The sequence below is a fragment of the Pristiophorus japonicus genome, chromosome 15 (genome assembly GCF_044704955.1).
Source record: "Pristiophorus japonicus isolate sPriJap1 chromosome 15, sPriJap1.hap1, whole genome shotgun sequence".
Classification (NCBI taxonomy): domain Eukaryota; kingdom Metazoa; phylum Chordata; class Chondrichthyes; family Pristiophoridae; genus Pristiophorus; species Pristiophorus japonicus.
Window position 1 is genome coordinate 93,524,911 of NC_091991.1, and position 17,693 is coordinate 93,542,603.

At 55.4% G+C, this 17,693-nt stretch overlaps 1 protein-coding gene across 2 annotated transcripts in view; it reads right to left on the minus strand.

The window, feature by feature from the left end:
- LOC139280904 (tetraspanin-33) overlaps positions 1-17,693 on the minus strand; it is a 119,940-nt gene that overhangs the window by 98,596 nt on the left and 3,651 nt on the right. The window contains exon 1 of one of the 2 annotated variants that reach the window (XM_070900709.1): positions 10,489-10,737. The exons of the other annotated variant lie outside the window; for it this stretch is intronic. The gene's annotated coding sequence lies outside the window, so the exon portion shown is untranslated. Of the gene's footprint in view, positions 1-10,488; positions 10,738-17,693 lie in introns of those variants that run through there. 2 annotated transcript variants of the gene reach the window in all.

Below are 17,693 nucleotides of genomic sequence, written 5' to 3' on the forward strand. Positions count from 1 at the left end.
CCAGGTGGTGGTCCGAACACGGCACCGGCCGCATGGAGGCCGCCGGGACGCAGGAAACGTACGCCCGAGAGACGTAAAGGCGGTCGACTCTGGACCATCCTACTCCAGGCCTCACCCAAGTAAAGGCGCTGGAGTCGGGGTGGAGATTTCGCCGGACGTCCACCAAGTCAAAGGACCCGACCGGGTCCCTCAACTTCTCCATCGCCGTCATGCTCTGCGGGGCACCGGAACGGTCCCTCGCCTTGAGGGTGCAGTTAAAATCCTCCCCGAGGACAATGCAGTCGCCGACGTCGACGGAACCAAGAAGAGTGGACACCTCTTCGAAGAAGCGCATTTGCTGCGGTCCGGGCTGAGGGGCGTACACGTTCACGAGATGGAGCGGCACGTCCCCCAGGCGAACCGTGACGTGCAGCAAGCGGCCTGGCATGGGCTCCTCGACCCCCAAGATCTCCGGCTGATAATGCGGGGCCAACAAGATGGCCACCCCACAAGAAGTGGTAGTGAGGTGGCTCATGCAGACCTCTCCTTGCCATTCCAGGAGCCACGTGGCTTCGTCTCCCGGAACGGTGTGGGTTTCTTGCAGGAAGCACATCGCATATTTCCCCTCCCGCAGGAGCGAAAAATTGTAAAATCTACGGTGTGCCTCTCTGCTGCCGTTGATGTTGAGGCTGGCTATGGTTATCTTCATGACAAAAGCACAGTGCAACCTCTACCTAACCTATTGTGGGGGGGGGAGTGGAGTCGTTTGTTGACCTCCACTCCTTCAGCAGCCCAGCGAGGAACTTTTTGAGCCGGCGCAGCTCAAGGCCTTGCGTCTTTGATAAGGGCCCGCCCACGGCCATGGTTTTAGCGGCGACGCGGAAGGAAGCGATGAGCAGCCCTGGTTCAGACCATCTTTCCCGGGCCAGATGGGTTCGGTTGCGGCGACCCTGGCCCTGGAACAAAAAGTCCCGGAGTTCCTCTACGGGAATGAGGGGGGACTCAGCGGCGGACACGAGGAGATCCACCGCCTCACTGGCGATGGACTCGAGATCTTCACCTGCGTCCTTCACCGAGTCCCCGTCCCCATCCGGGAGGTCGCCGCTAGCAGCCGGCCCGTCGACTGCACGAGGGTACGGCAAACGGCCCGGCCGCTCCATCCGACCCTGGCTCTGCCCCGATCCCACCCCCAGGATCGTCGACAGAGGAGTCCCCACTGGGCTCTTTTAAAAGTGGTGCTGGGTCAGGAAGTGACAGCGGAAGGGGTTCCTCCTCCGCCCCAGGAACCAGGGAACACGGAGAGACCTGGTTTCGGAAATTCTCCAGGTCCTCCAAGTACCCCAGCTCCAAAGTAGGGGGCGAGGGTTGGTGTACTTCTCCCTCCCCGCCGCCACCCCCCGGCCCAGCATGTACAGATTCATTAAAATTTTTAATACTGTGTATTTCCGCCGAGTCGAGCAAGTCCCGGGGGAAGTTGGATATTGGCTGGGCGGGTTTAGGTTCGGCCTTTTCGGCCCCGCCCGCTTCAGTCCCTGGGACGCTCGACCCGGCGGCATCGTATTCCTCCGCTGGCCCCACACCCCCCACGACAGGCAGATCCTCCACGCCATCCCCGGGAGGCAGAGGCTGGGCAGCCTCGACTGTCTCATCCTCCCCGGGGACAGATTCCTCCCGTCTACGGCGCAGTTTGGGGGCGCTGGTGGGGGACATGGGACACGCGGCGGGCACCGACTCATCAGCGGAGAGATGTTATTCCCCCTCCGCCTCATTGGAGCGGCGCCTCCTTTTGTTCCTGGGGATGTGCGCAGGCAGGGAGATCTGCATGTCTGCCGAGGCCTCCCGCTCCACCCCCTCCTTTTTCTTATCTTGCCCGCGCCCGAGCGCCTATGCGGTATTGGACAAGGGCCCGGGCACGGGCTCAGGTGACGGGGTTGGGCTGAGCGCGGTGGTCAAGCTGTCTGGCGCACTGAGGGGACCCGCCTCGAGATGTTTCGCCTTCCTCCGCGCCTTCCTTCCGATCGGACGCTCTCCCTTCCCCCTGCCGGAGGCCGTGAAAACAAAGGCCCCCGACGATGTCCGCACACCTACAGCTCCCGGCTCGCGGACGCTATTAGGGGGAGGGGTGGCGGCGGCGCCAGCCTTGGCCGCCGTCGGTGGTTTGCCGGCCTTGGAGGCGAGGCAGTTCTTGCGAACGTGCCCCACCTCCCTACAGGCATGGCACCGCACGCCATCCGACGTCCAGAAGACGCGGTAGGCAGTCCCCTCGTGCACCACATTAAATGATCCCTCTGTCGTCTCCTCCCGCGCCAGCCGGACAAAGAGGTGGCGGCGGAAGGAGAACACATGGCGCAGGCTGCTCTCCCTGAGGCCGAGCGGTATGGGGTTGATCCCTGACCTTACCTCCCCCAGTTGGTGTAGGTTAGGGAGGAGGAGCTCAGCGGGAACAAAGGGCGGGACGTTTGAGATGATGACCCTCTGCACGGTGGCCTCGAGAGGGTCCACCAGCAGGAACGTCCCGCCCACCGTGAGCCCCTTTTCGAGGGCCAGGGACACCGCCCGCTCCGACCCCAGGAAGAATACAGCCTTCCCAGACATCTTGGAGGCCGCGACAATGGCCGAGGGGCCGACTACCCCGGCCATCGCTCGCACGCACTCCTCAATGCTCATTGTGGGGTGAGTGTAGCTCTTGACCCCGTGTTTCTTAGTAATTAGTCTGAATGGTGGCAGGGCAGCAGGAGGCGCAGGAGGCGCCGTGGATGTGGACGCCGACTGCGCATAAGTCTTAGCTGGCCCTGCCACCGGCATGGATGGAGTCGCCATCACGGGGTCCCTTTAAGGGCTACACCCACCCCAGAGTCAAAGGCCTTAATGGTCTTTAATTGGCCTCGTTTGAATTTATGAGCAGAGGAGCTCTCAATGAGGCACACCTCTCCCCTAGTTGACAATTGGGGAGGGGCCTTGCTCCTTCTGCTCAGTTGTCTTAATTGTTTTTCCAATTAAGGAGGAAAGGAGCTCTCAGAGAGAGAGGGGAGAGACAGAGAGAGTGACAAAGAGAGAGAGTGGGGGGGTGGGTGGGAAAGAGGGAAGCTGCGAGGGCAGGTCTTCCCTTAAGCGATGGGTGGGTGCTTTTCTGGAGCGCACTCCCTAGATGATGGAAAACAAAGCAAGGCACAGTCTTATGGGATGGTCTTCGGGTGGGAGGAGAAGCTGTCTTCACCTGGGACAGCTGGAGCCACCCAGGCACACACTCCCAACGATGTTTAATAGGGTGATTAGTAAATCTTCAGCCAGGTAGCTCCAGCTATCCCAGGCTAGGCAATGGGGGAGGGGTGCTTCAGTGGTGTGTGGGGCCTAGCTGTAAGCAAGACCCCCACACACACTTCCACACACACACACCCCCCGCGATGTTCCGGGCCTCGAAGAAAATCTTCTTTTCACCCCCAACAATAAAACAATGTCTTTCGGGGAATGCACCAACACCCACCTGTAGAATGTTGCAGAATCTCCCTCCTTCCACACAGGTTGTTGCTCTTTTCCCCCTCTCTTCAACTCTTTGTAGAAGTAAATAAAGTTGTTCAATTTTTCAGCTCTTCTCCTCTCCCTCTGGACGTTGAATGTGCAGTAAGCCAGCCCTCTCCTCCTCTTCCTGGGCTGGACTCAGGGTTCACTCTCGGCCTTCCAGACAGGAGCAAAAGCAGGGAGTTCCTTCTCTCACTGCAGCACAGCTCCAACTGAATAGGCCACGCCTCCAAAGCTCCACCATTGGTCCGCAGAACTCTTTTTGTGAAAAAATTAAAACATTAAATCATTAAATCGTGTCCCCAGAACTGGGGGGCACACCAAACATTTCCAAGGTCCTTTTTTTTGTGTTATTTTTGGGTTTTTTTGTGCTTTTGGTTTTTTTAAAAGTTTTTTTGGGGCACTAAAATCTTTTTTATTTCTCCAAGTGCCCCCTATAAAAGGGGAGGGGGACACTAAAAAACACCGGCAATTAAAACAAATTAAACTTTAAAACATAAAATCAAATTAAAATTTGGTTGCCAGGCGTGACGATGCACTCCAGTCCCTCCGGTGCCCACCTCTCGCGGAAGGCCGCGAGCGTACCGGTGGACACCGCGTGCTCCATCTCCAAGGACACCCTGGCGCGGATGTACGCGCGGAAGAGAGGCAGGCAGTCAGGTTGAACGACCCCCTCGACCGCCCGCTGCCTGGACCGGCTGATGGCACCCTTGGCCGCGCCCAGGAGCAGTCCTACGAGGAGGCCCTCAGATCTACCCGCTCCCCTCCGCACAGGGTGCCCAAAGATCAGGAGTGTGGGACTGAAGTGCAGCCAGAATTTCAGGAGCAGCCCCTTTAAATTATAAAACAGGGGCTGCAACCTTGCACATTCCATAAAAACATGGAACACGGACTCTTCCAGACCGCAGAAATTGCAGGCGGCCTGGGAGCCCGTGAACCGGCTTAAAAATTTTTTGCATGGGACTGCTCCGTGCACCACCCTCCAGGCCAAGTCCCCGATAAATACTGGGAGGACTCCCGCGTAGAGTGCCCTCCATCGGGGACCCTCGCCTGCTCCGGACGGCAAGATGGTGCACCATAGCGTGTCCGGATGGCAGGCGAGGATGGCAAAGTTGAGAGTGTGCAGGAGCAGCCCGTACAGGAAACCCCTCCGCGCGGAACTGAAAGGCACGGAGGGGATTTCCTCGAGGCGGCTCAAGTTGTGAGGCGCCGGCTCCCGAGGGAGGTTCCGGGGTTTGGCGCTGATGAGGAATTCCGTCCGGACGAGGGTCAGTTCGGACGGGATCTCCCCACGTGCTTGAGCCTCCTCGATGCACCTAACGGAGTCAGGGCCCAGAGCTGTTTTTAGCGACTCGATGGCATCGGCAGCGCGGCGGACGTTGGCAGAATTTAGGCACCGCGCCAGCGTGTCTGGCGCCATCCAGCCCGCTCCTCCGCCATCCAGCCGGTGGAGAGCTGCGCTTGGTGGAGACTGTGTTCCAGACCCTGGTGAGTTCCTTGTAAAAGACAGGCAGCTCCTGGAAGGCGGTCCTGAGGCCCCCCACACTCACAAACAGGAGCTGCGTGCCGTAGTTGAGGCCGTGCTGCTGGCGGAAGAAATACGTCGCCAGAGCACGCCACCTAGGAGGGGGCTCGACGTAAAGGTATCTCTGCAGGGTCTGAAGATGGAAAGTCGCGAGCTGGGTGCTGACGCACACCAACGACTGACCGCCCTCCCCAAGCCGGAGACTCAAGACCGCGGCAGAGACCCAGTGCTTCCTGTTGTTCCAGAAGAAGTCCACCAGCTTCTTCTGTATCTTGGTGACAAACGCAGGGGGAGGGGTCAAAGTGACCAGCAGGTACCACAACATGGCGGCCACCAGCTGGTTTATGACTAGCGCTCGACCCCTGTAGGACAGCACTCGGAGCAGTCCTGTCCAGCGCCCTAGGCGAGCGGCGACCTTGGCCTCCAGCTCTTGCCAGTTCGCCGGCCAGGCTTCCTCGTCGGGGCTAAGGTAGACTCCCAGATAGAGGAGGTGGGTCGTGCTCCAGGCAAAAGGCCTGAGCTCCTCCGGCAGGGAGTCCGGAACATTTCTCCCAGTTGATCCTGGCGGAGGATGCGGCCGAGTAAATCTCCTGGCACTCACGCATCCTCCGCAGGTCAGCGGGATCCTCTACCGCGAGGAGCACGTCATCGGCGTAAGCCGAGAGGACGACCTCCACGCCCGGCCCTTGCAGAGCCAGTCCCGTCAACCTCGTCCGCAGGAGGCGCAGGAAAGACTCGACGCAGATGGCATATAACTGGCCGGACATGGAGCATCCCTGGCGCACCCCTCTCCCAAAGCGAAGGGGCGCCGTCAAGGACCCGTTAACCTTTATCAGACACTCCGCGGCGGCGTACAAAAGTCGGATCCGGGCGACGAAATGCATCCCGAACCCGAAAGCGCGCAGAGTTCCGAACAGATAGTCGTGATCCACCCTGTCGAACGCCTTCTCTTGGTCGAGAGATAGGAAGGCGACCGACAGACCAGCCTCCTGGGAATGATGGATGAGGTCCCGGACCAGATGGATGTTATCGTGGATTGTCCGGCCCGGGACTGTGTAGGACTGGTCGGGGTGGATCATGTGGTCCAGCACGGCGCCAAGGCGAGCAGACATCGCCCTGGCGAAGATTTTGTAGTCCGTGCTGAGGAGGGAGACCGGCGCCAATTCTTAAGGAGGCGGAGATCGCCCTTCTTAGGCAGCAGGACGATGATTGCCCTGCGCTAAGAGAGGGGCATCTCCCCGGTCGCCAGACTTTCCCCCAGGACCCGCGTGTAGTTGCCCCCCAGGACGTCCCAGAACGCCCTGTGGAACTCCACGGTCAGCCTGTCCAGCCCCGGGGCTTCTCCCCTCGAGAGCCGGTCGAGGGCGCCGGTCAGCTCCGCCAGGCTTAGCGGAGCTTCCAGATTTTCGGCGCCCTCCGGGCCGACCTTCGGCAGGTCCTCACACAAAACTCTACGCGCTTCCTCGCTGGACGGCTCCGGAGAGAACAGAGCCCCGTAATATTCACGGGCCCTGTTGTTGACGCCCACCGGATCCGAGATGAGAGAGCCATCGTCGGCCAGCAGCGTCAGAGCTGCTTACGGACACTCTGTCTTTTTCCAGCGAGTAGAAGAAGGGGGAGCCGCGGTCCAGATCCCGCAGGAACCGGATCTGCGACATCACGAACGCGCCTCGGGACCCGACGAGCTGCAGGTCCTTCAGCGAGGCCTTCTTCGCTTTGTACACCATCCGCAGGGCCGGGTCCTCGACGACTTGACCGAGACGGGACTCCAGTTCGAGCACCTCGTTTTCTAGGCGCCCGACCCTGGCCGCCCGCCTCTTGGTCGACCCCCTCGCGTACTCTTGACAGAAGCCTTGCCCACATCCCACCATAGCCTCAAGGAGGGGAAGCCTCCCTGCTTCCTTCTCTAGTCGGCCCAGAAACGACGGAACGAGTCCTGGAACCGCACGTCCTCCAGCAGCTGGTTGTTAAAATGCCAGTATGCGGACCCCGTCCTCGCGCGGAGCGAAACGAGCTCCGCCCACACCAGGTGGTGGTCCGAACACAGCACCGGTCGCATGGAGGCCGCCGGGACGCAGGAAACATACGCCCGAGACACGTAAAGGCGGTCGACTCTGGACCATCCTACTCCAGGCCTCGCCCAAGTAAAGGCGCTGGAGTCGGGATGGAGATTTCGCCAGACGTCCACCAAGTCGAAGGACCCGACCAGGTCCCTCAACTTCTCCATCGCCGTCATGCTCTGCGGGGCACCGGAGCGGTCCTTCGCCTCGAGGGTGCAGTTAAAATCCCCCCCGAGGACAATGCAGTCGCCGACGTCGACGGAGCCAAGAAGAGCGGACACCTCTTCGAAGAAGCGCGTTTGCTGCAGTCCGGGCTGAGGGGCGTACACGTTCACGAGATGGAGCGGCACGTCCCCCAGGCGAACCATGACAACCCCCAAGATCTCCAGCTGAAAATGCGGGGCCAACAAGATGGCCACCCCACAAGAAGTGGTAGTGAGGTGGCTCATGCGGACCTCTCCTTGCCATTCCAGGAGCCACGTGGCTTCGTCTCCCGGAACGGTGTGGGTTTCTTGCAGGAAGCACACCGCATATTTCCCCTCCCGCAGGAGCGAAAAATTGTTAAATCTACGGTGTGCCTCTCTGCCGCCGTTGATGTTGAGGCTGGCTATGGTTATCTTCATGACAAAAGCATAGTGCAACCTCTCCCTAACCTATTGTCGGGGGGAGGAGTGGAGTCGTTTGTTGACCTCCACTCCTTCAGCAGCCCAGCGAGGAACCTTTTGAGCCGGTGCAGCTCAAGGCCTTGCGCCTTTGATAAGGGCCCACCCGCGGCCATGGTTTTAGAGGCGGCACGGACGGAAGCGACGAGCAGCCCCGGCTCGGACCATCTATCCAGGGCCAGATGGGTTCGGTTGCGGCGACCCTGGCTCTGGACCAAAAAGTTCCGGAGTTCCTTTGCAGGAATGAGGGGGGACTCAGCGGCGGGCATGAGGAGATCCACCGCCTCACTGGCGATGGTCTCGAGATCTTCTCCCTCGTCCCCCACCTAGTCCCCGTCCCCCTTCGGGAGGTCGCCACCAGCAGCCGGCCCGTCGACCTCATGAGGTACGGCAAATGGCCCGGCCGCTCCATCCGACCCTGGCTCTGCCCCGATCCCACCCCCAGGATCGTCGGCAAAGGAGTCCCCACTGGGCTCTTTTAAAAGTGGTGCTGGGTCAGGAAGCGACAGGGGAAGGGGTTCCTCCTCCGTCCCAGGAGCCGGGGAAGGCGGAGAGACCTGGTCAAAGAAATGTACCAGGTCCTCCAAGTACCCCAGCTCCAAAGTAGGGGGCGAGGGTTGTAGTTCTTCCCCCTCCCCGCCGCCACCCCCCGGCCCAGCGTGTGGATGTTCTGTGAAATTATTGTCATTTTCAGTTTCTGCCGAGTTGAGCAAATCCCGGGGAAAGTTGGATATTGGCTGGGCGGGCTCAGGTTCGGCCTTTTCGGCCCCGCCCGCCTCAGTCCCCGGGACACTCGACCCGGCGGCTACGCATTCCTCCGCTGGCCCCACGCCCCCCACAACAGGCAGATCTTCCACGCCATCCCCGGGAGGCAGAGGCTGGGCAGCCTTGACTGTCTCACCCTCCCCGGGGACAGACTCCTCTCGCCTACAGCGCAGCTTGGGGGCGCTGGTGGGGGACGCGGGACATGCGGCGGGCACCGACTCCTCCGCGGAGGGATGTTGTTCCCCCTCCGCCTCATTGGAGCGGCACCTCCTTTAATTCCTGGGGGGGCGCGGAGGCAGGGAGACCTCCATGTCTGCCGAGGCCTCCCGCTCCACTCCCCCCTTTTTCTTATCTTGCCGGCGCCCGAGCCCCTCTGTGATATTGGTCAAGGGCTCGGGCACGGGCTCAGGGCACCCTGCGCTCGCCGGTGACAGGGTTGGGCTGAGCGCAGTGATCAGACTGTATGGCGCACTGAGGGGACCCGCCTCAAGATGTTTTGCCTTCCTCCGCGCCTTCTTTCCGATCGGACGTTCTCCCTCCCCCCCGCCAGAGGCCGTGAAAACAAAGGCCCCCGACGATGCTCGCGCACCGACAGCTCCCGGCACGCGGACGCAAATAGGGGGAGGATAGGGGGAGGGGTGGCGGCGGCGCCAGCCTTGGCCGCCTTCGGTGGTTTGGCGGCCTTGGAGGCGGGGCAGTTCTTGCGAACGTGCCCCACCTCCCTGCAGGCATGGCACCGCACGCCGTCCGACGTCCAAAAGATGCGGTAGGCAGTCCCCTCGTGCACCACATTAAAATTGCCCTCTGTCGTCTCCTCCCGCGCCAGCCGGACAAAGAGTTGGCGGCGGAAGGAGAACACATGGCGCAGGCTGTTCTCCCTGAGGCCGTGCGGTATGGGGTTGATCCCCGACCTTACCTCCCCCAGTTGGTGTAGGTGAGGGAGGAGGAGCTCAGCGGGAACAAAGGGAGGGACGTTTGAAATGATGACCCTCTGCGCGGTGGCCTCGAGAGGGTCCACCGGCAGGAACGTTCCGCCCACCGTGAGCCCCTTTTCAAGGGTCAGGGACACCGCCCGCTCCGATCCCAGGAAGAATACAGCCTTCCCAGACATCTTGGAGGCTGCGACAATGGCCGAGGGGCCGACTACCCCGGCCATCGCCCTCACGCACTCCTCAATGCTCATTGTGGGGTGAGTGTAGCTCTTGACCCCGTGTTTTTTGGTTATAAGTCTGAATGGTGGCAGGGCAGCGGGTGGCGCAGGAGGCGCCGTGGATGTGGACGCCGCCTGCACATATGTCCTTGCTGGCCCTGCCACCGGCGTGGATGGGGTCGCCATCACGGGGTCCTTTTAAGGGCTACACCCACCCCAAAGTCACAGGCCCTAATGGTCTTTAGTTGGCCTCGTTGGTTTTTTGAGCAGAGGGAGCTCTTAATGGGGCACACCTCTCCCCTAGTTGACAATTGGGGAGGGGCCTTGCTCCCTCTGCTCAGTTGTCTTAATTATTTTACAATTAGGAGGAAAGGGCTCTGAGAGAGAGAGGGGAGAGACAGAGAGAGAGAGAGAGTGTGGGGGGTGGGAAAAAGCGAAGCTGCGAGGGCAGGTCTCCCCTCACAGCGATGGGTGGGTGTTTCTTGGGGTGCACTCCCCAGATGGCAAAAAACACAGTCTTTGTAGAATGGTCTTCGGGTGGGGGGAGAAGATGTCTTCACCTGGGGTAGCTGGAGCCACCCAGGCACACACTCCCAATCATGTTTAATAGGGTAATTAGTACTACTTCAGCCATGTAGCTCCAGCTATCCCAGGCTAGGCAATGGGGGAGGGGTGCTTCAGTGGTGTGTGGGCCTAGCTGTAAGCAAAACCCCCACACACACTTCCACACACACACACCGCCGCGATGTTCCGGCCCTCGAAAGGACTTCTTTCCTACCCCCACCGATATAACAAAGTCTTTCGGGGAATGCACCAAAACACACCCACCTGTCGAAGATTGTCGAAATGGCTCTCCCTCCTTCCACACTGGATGGTGTTTTCTCAGGATGTTCTTTTCCCCCTCTCTCCAACTCTCTGTAGTAGCAATAAATGATAAATTTTCTGCTCTCCTCCTCTCCCTCTGGACGTTGAATGTGTAGTAAGCCAGCCCTCTCCTCCTCTTCCTGGGCTGTTCTCAGGGTTCACTCCAGGCTTTCGAGACAGGAGCTTAAGCAGGGAGTTCCTTCTCTCACCACAGCACAGCTCCAACTGAATAGGCCACGCCTCCAAAGCTCCACCATTGGTCCACAGATCCCCTGAAAATAGCAGGCCAGGTGGATAGATGGTTAAGAAGGCATACGGAATGCTTGCCTTTATTGGCCGAATTGCATGGAATATAAGAGCAGGGATGTTAGGCTTAAATTAGGCCACAGCTGGAGTACTGTGTGCAGTTCTGGTCGCCATATTATAGGAAGGGATGTAATTGCACTCGAGAGAGTGCAGAGGAGATTTACTAGGATGCTGCCTGAAATGGAGAATCTTAGTTATGAGGGCAGATTTGATAGGCTGGGTTTGTTCTCATTGGAACAGAGGAGGTTGAGAGGGGACCTCATTGAGGTGTACAAAATATTGAGGGGCCTGGACATAGTGGATAGTAAGGGTCTATTTCCATTGGTGGAGGGGTCTATTACGAGGCGGCATAGATTTAAGGTGGTTGGTGGAAAGTTTAGAGGAGATTTGAGGGGGGTCTACTTTATGCAGTGGGTTGTGGGGATCTGGAATTCGCTGCCTGGAAGAGTGGTGGATGCAGAAACCCTCACCATTTTTAAGAGATGGTCGGATGAGCACTTAAAGTGAAGTAATCTGCAGGGTCAGGGACCTAGAGCTGGTAATTGGGATTAGACTGGATGACCTTTTGTTGCACGTAGCAGATATAATGGTAAGTACTGCAGGGAATAGAATACAGCTCGGGTGACCTCCTGGACTAGTTTCGATCACCTGGATGGATCGGAGAGGAATTTTCCCAATTTTTTTCTCCCGAAATTGGCCTGGGTTTTTATCTGGTTTTTGCCTCTCCCAGGAGATCACACGGCTCCGGTTGGGGTGGAGTATAGAATGTTTTAGTATAAGGGGTGTTGCAGTTGTGGTGAGGCGGATTGGTTGGGCTGGGTACTCTTTGCCTTTCCATAGGCAAAGGGTGTTGCTCATTGTTCATAGGTTTATATGTAACCTTTAGGGTTGCTGACGAAGGGCCGTGTGGCTCTTTGTTGGCCGGCGCGACACGATGGGTTGGAATGGCCTCCTTCTGCGCTATAAACTTCTGTTTCTATTAATCATACAAATTTACAGCACAGGGGGAGGCCATTTGACCTATTGTGTCTGTGCCGGCCAATAAAGAGCTATCCAGCCTAATTCCCTCTTCCAGCTCTTGGTCCGTAGCGCTGTAGATTACGGCAGATCAAGCGCATATCCAAGTACTTTTTAAGAACATAAGAACATAAGAATTAGGAACAGGAGTAGGCCATCTAGCCCCTCGAGCCTGCTCCGCCATTCAAAAAGATCATGGCTGATCTGGCCATGGACTCAGCTCCACTTACCCGCCCGCTCCCCATAACCCTTAATTCCCTTATTGGTTAAAAATCTATCTATCTGTGATTTGAATACATTCAATGAGCTAGCCTCAACTGCTTCCCTGGGCAGAGAATTCCACAGATTCACAACCCTCTGGGAGAAGAAATTCCTTCTCAACTCGGTTTTAAATTGGCTCCCCCGTATTTTGAGGCTGTGCCCCCTAGTTCTAGTCTCCCCGACCAGTGGAAGCAACCTCTCTGCCTCTACCTTGTCTATCCCTTTCATTATTTTAAATGTTTCTATAAGATCATCCCTCATCCTTCTGAACTCCAACGAGTAAAGACCCAGTCTATTCAATCTATCATCATAAGGTAACCCCCTCATCTCCGGAATCAGCCTAGTGAATCGTCTCTGTACCCCCTCCAAGGCTAGTATATCCTTCCTTAAGTAAGGTGGCCAAAACTGCACGCAGTACTCCAGGTGCGGCCTCGTCAATACCCTGTACAGTTGCAGCAGGACCTCCCTGCTTTTGTACTCCATCCCTCTCGCAATGAAGCCCAACATTCCATTCGCCTTCCTGATTACCTGCTGTACCTGCAAACTAACTTTTTGGGATTCATGCACAAGGACCCCCAGGTCCCTCTGCACCGCAGCATGTTGTAATTTCTCCCCATTCAAATAATATTCCCTTTGACTGTTTTTTTTTCCAAGGTGGATGACCTCACATTTTCCGACATTGTATTCCATCTGCCAAACCTTAGCCCATTCGCTTAACCTATCTAAATCTCTTTGCAGCCTCTCTGTGTCCTCTACACAAACCGCTTTCCCACTAATCTTTGTGTCATCTGCAAATTTTGTAACACTACACTCTGTCCCCTCTTCCAGGTCATCTATGTATATTGTAAACAGTTGTGGTCCCAGCACACCACTAACCACCGATTTCCAACCCGAAAAGGACCCATTTATCCCGACTGTCTGCTTTCTGTTAGCCAGCCAAATGTGATGAGGGTTTCTGTCTCTGCAGGCAGTGAGTTCCAGATCCCAACCACTCTCTGGGTGAAAAAAGTTCTCCTCAACTCCCCTCTAATCCTTCTACCCATTAAATCTCTTGGTTATTGACCTCTCTGTTACGGGAAATAGATCCTTCCTATCCACTCTATCTCGGCCCCTCATAATTTTATACACCTCAATAAGGTCTCCCCTCAGCCTCGTCTGTTCCAAAGAAACCAACGCAACCTATCTAATCTTTCCTCGTAACTAAAATTCACTGCAGGAAGATATCAATCAATAGGTCAGGTGGGCAGACCAGTGGCAAATGGAATTTAATCCACAGAAGTGTGAGGTAATGTCTTTTGGGAGGACTAACAAGGAAAGGGAATACACATTAAATGGTAAGATACTGAGAAGTGTACAGAAACAAAGGGACCTGGGAGTGCATGTCCACAGATCCCTGAAAGTAGCAGGCCAGTTAGATAAGGTGGTTAAGGAGGCATATGGAATACTTGCCTTTATTAGCTGAGGCATAAAATATAAGAGCAGGGGGGGTTATGCTTGAACTGTATAAAACACTGGTTAGGCCACAGCTAGAGTACGGCGTACAGTTCTGGTCACCGCATTACAGGAAGGATGTGATTGCACTGGAGAGGGTACAGAGGAGATTTACGAGGATGTTGCCAGGAGTGGAGAATCTAAGCTATGAGCACACATTAGATAGGCTAGATTTGTTTTCATTGGAACAGAGGAGGCTGAGGGGAAACCTGATTAAGGTATATAAAATTGTGGGGCCTAGATATAGTGGATAGAAAGGACCTATTTCCTTAGCAAAGGAGTCAACACCCAGGGGGCATAAATTTAAAGTAATTGGTAGAAGGTTTAGAGGGGATTTAAGGGGAAATTTCTTCATGCAGAGAATTATGGGGTCTAGAACTCACTGCCTGAAAGCATGGTAGAGGCAGAAACCCTCACCACATTTAAAAGGTACTCGGTTGTGCACCTGAAGTGCCGTAACCTGCAGGGTTATGGACCTAGAGCTGGAAAGTGGGATTCGGCTGGATAGCCTCTTGTTGGCCGAAATGGCCTTCTTCCATGCTGTAAACTTTTTTGATTCTAGTCGTGGCAACATCCACATAAATCTCCTCTGTATCACATCTTTCCTGTAATGTGGTGATCAGCACTGGAGACAGTACTCTAGCTGTGGCCTAACTATTGTTTTATACAGCATAACCTCCCTGCTCTTATATTCTATGCCTCGGCTAATAAAGGCAAGTATTCCATATGCCTTCTTAACCACCTTATCTACTTGTCCTGCTACCTTCAGGGATCTGTGAACATGCACTCCAAGGTCAACAACAACAACGTGTATTTATATAACACCTTTAACATAGTAAAACGTCCCAAGACGCTTCACAGGAATGTTATAAGACAAAACAAATAAATTTGACACTGAGCCACACAAGAAATTACGGCAAATGACCAAAAGCTTGGCCAAAGTGGTAGGTTTTAAGAAGCGTCTTAAAGGAGGAAAGAATGGTAGAGAGGTGAAGGTTTAGGGAGGGAGTTCCAGAACTTAGGGCCCAGGCAGCTGAAGGCACGGCCACCAATGGTTGAGTAGTTATAATCAGGGATGCTCAAGAGGGCAGAATTTGAGGAGCACAGATATCTCAGGGGTGGGGGGGGGGGGAGGCATTGTGAGGCTGGAAGAGATTACAGAGATAGGAGGGACGAGGCCATGTAGGGATTTGTAAACAAGGATGAGAATTTTGAAATCGAGGGATTGCTTAACCAGGAGGCAATGTAGGTCAGAAAGCACAAGGGTGATGGGTGAACGGGACTTGGTGCGAGTTAGGACACGGGCTGCCGAGATTTGGATGACCGCAAGTTTACATAGGGTAGAATGTGGGAGACCAGCCAGGAGTGCGTTGGAGTAGTCGAGTCTAGAGGTAACAAAGACATGAATGAGGGTTTCAGCAGCAGATGAACTGAGGAAGGCCAGAGACAGGCGATGTTACAGAGGTGGAAATAGGCAGTTTTAGTTATGCCGCGGATATGTGGCCTGAAGCTCAATTCAGGGTCAAATATGACACCTCGGTTGCAAACAGACTGGTTCAGCCTCAGGCAGATGCCAGGCAGAGGGATGGAGTCGGTGGCTAGGGAACGCAGTTTGTGGCGGGGACCAAAGACAATGGCTTCAGCCTTCCCAATATTTAATTGGAGAAAATGTCTGCTCATCCAATATTGGATGTCGGACCAGCAATCTGACAATTTAGAGACCATGGCGGGGTCAAGAGAAGTGGTGGTGAGGTAGAGCTGGGTGTCATCAGCGTTTACGTGAAAAGTGACGCCATGTTTTCAGATGATGTCGCCAAAGGGCAACATGTAGATGAGAAATAGGAGGGGGCCAAGGATAGATCCTTGGGGGACACCAGAGGGAATGATGCGGGAGTGGGAAGAGAAACCATTGCAGGGTGATTTTATGGCTACGATTAGATAGATAAGAATGGAACCAGGCGAGTGTAGTCCCACCCAGCTGGACGGTGGAGGATGAAGTAGTGAACTGTGTCAAAGACTGCAGAGAGGTTGAAAAGGACGAGGAGGGATAGTTTACCTTTGTCACAGTCACAAAGGATGTAATTTGTGACTTTGATGAGGTCCCTCTGTCCCTTTATGTTGTGTATCTGTAAATGCACTCCCATTTTCCTCCCCTGAAGTCCCAAGGGATCCCAGCATCCCTTGTGAGCACTATATATAAGCCGGACCCTAAGGCCTGTTCCTTACTCTAGAGTGTCTTATTAAAGACTGAGGTCACTGTTACTTTAACCTCCCTGTGTGCAGCCTCATCTGTGCTAGGAACACAATAACTGGCGACGATAATACGAATCCAACGCAAAGATGCAGCAAACTGAGGGCATCCTGGAGACGTTCTCAGAGGGTGAGGACTGGGAAGCCTATGCCGAACGGCTAGACCAGTACTTTGTAGCCACAAGCTGGACGGAGAAGGAAGCGCTGCAAAAAGGAAAGCAGTCCTCCTCACAGTCTGCGGGGCACCGACCTACAGCCTCATGAAGAATCTTCTGGCTCTGGTGAAACCCACAGATAAGTCGTATGAGGAGCTGTGTACACTGGTTCGGGAGCATCTTAACCCGAGAGCGTGCTGATGGCGAGGTATCGGTTCTACACGTGCCAGCGATCTAAGGTCAGGAAGTGGCGAGCTACATCGCCGAGCTAAGGCGACTTACAGGACAATGTGAGTTTGATGGCTACCTGGAGCAAATGCTCAGAGACTTTTTTATACTGGGCATTGGCCACGAGACAATCCTCCAAAAACTTTTGACTGTAGAGGCACCGACCCTCAGTAAGGCCATTGCGATAGCACAGGCGTTTATGTCCACCAGTGATAATACCAAACAAATCTCTCAGCACAGAAGTGCTAGCAATGTTCATAAATTAACTGGAACTGTGTTTGCGAGCAGAAATGTACAGGGCAGAACCCGTGAGTCTGCAACTGCCAGCAGGCCTCAGGTGACCCAGATGACTCAGAGTCCCCAACAAAGGCAATTCACACCTTGTTGGCGCTGTGGAGGCTTCCATTCAGCCTATTCATGCCGCTTCAAAGGGTATGTTTGCAAGAGCTGTGGAACAATGGGGCAACTCCAACGAGCTTGCAAACGAGCTGCAAGCTCTGTAAAACCTGCTAACCACCACGTGGTAAAGGAAGATCAGTCCATGGTGGATCAAAGCAATTTCAAGCCTCAGAGAGAGGAGGCAGATGCTGAAGTACATGGGGTGCACACATTTTCAACGAAATGTCCACCTATAATGCTAAACGTAAAATTGAATGGCTTACCCGTAGCCATGGAACTGGACACTGGCGCTAGCCAATCCATCATGAGTAAAAAGATGTTTGAGAGACTGTGGTGCAACAAGGCACTCAGACCAGCCCTGAGCCCCATCCACACGAAACTGAGAACGTACACCAAAGAGCTTATCACTGTCCTGGGCAGCGCCATGGTCAAGGTCACCTACGAGGGCACGGTACACGAACTGCCACTCTGGATTGCCCCGGGCGATGGCCCAACACTGCTTGGAAGAAGCTGGCTGGGCAAAATCCGCTTGAACTGGGATGACAGCCCAGCGCTATCACATGTTGATGAAGCCTCATATACCCAGGTTCTTAACAAATTTCCTTCCCTTTTTGAACCAGGCATTGGAAACTTTTCCGGGGCGAAGGTGCGGATCCACTTGGTCTCAGAGGCACGACCCATTCACCACAAAGCGCGAGCGGTACCTCACATGATGAGGGAGAGAGTGGAAATTGAGCTGGACACGAGGGCATCATCTCCCCAGTGGAATTCAGCGAGTGGGCCAACCCGATTGTTCCAGTACTCAAAAGTGATGACACGGTCAGGATTTGCGGCGATTATAAAGTAACTATTAATCGTTTCTCGATACAGGACCAATACCCGCTACCTAAGGCAGACGACCTATTTGCGACGCTGGCAGGAGGCAAGACGTTCACCAAGCTCGACCTGACTTCGACCTACATGACACAGAAGCTGGAGGAGTCTTTGCGGGCCTCACCTGCATCAACATGCACAAGGGACTGTTCAACTACAACAGATGCCCGTTTGGAATTCGGTCTTCTG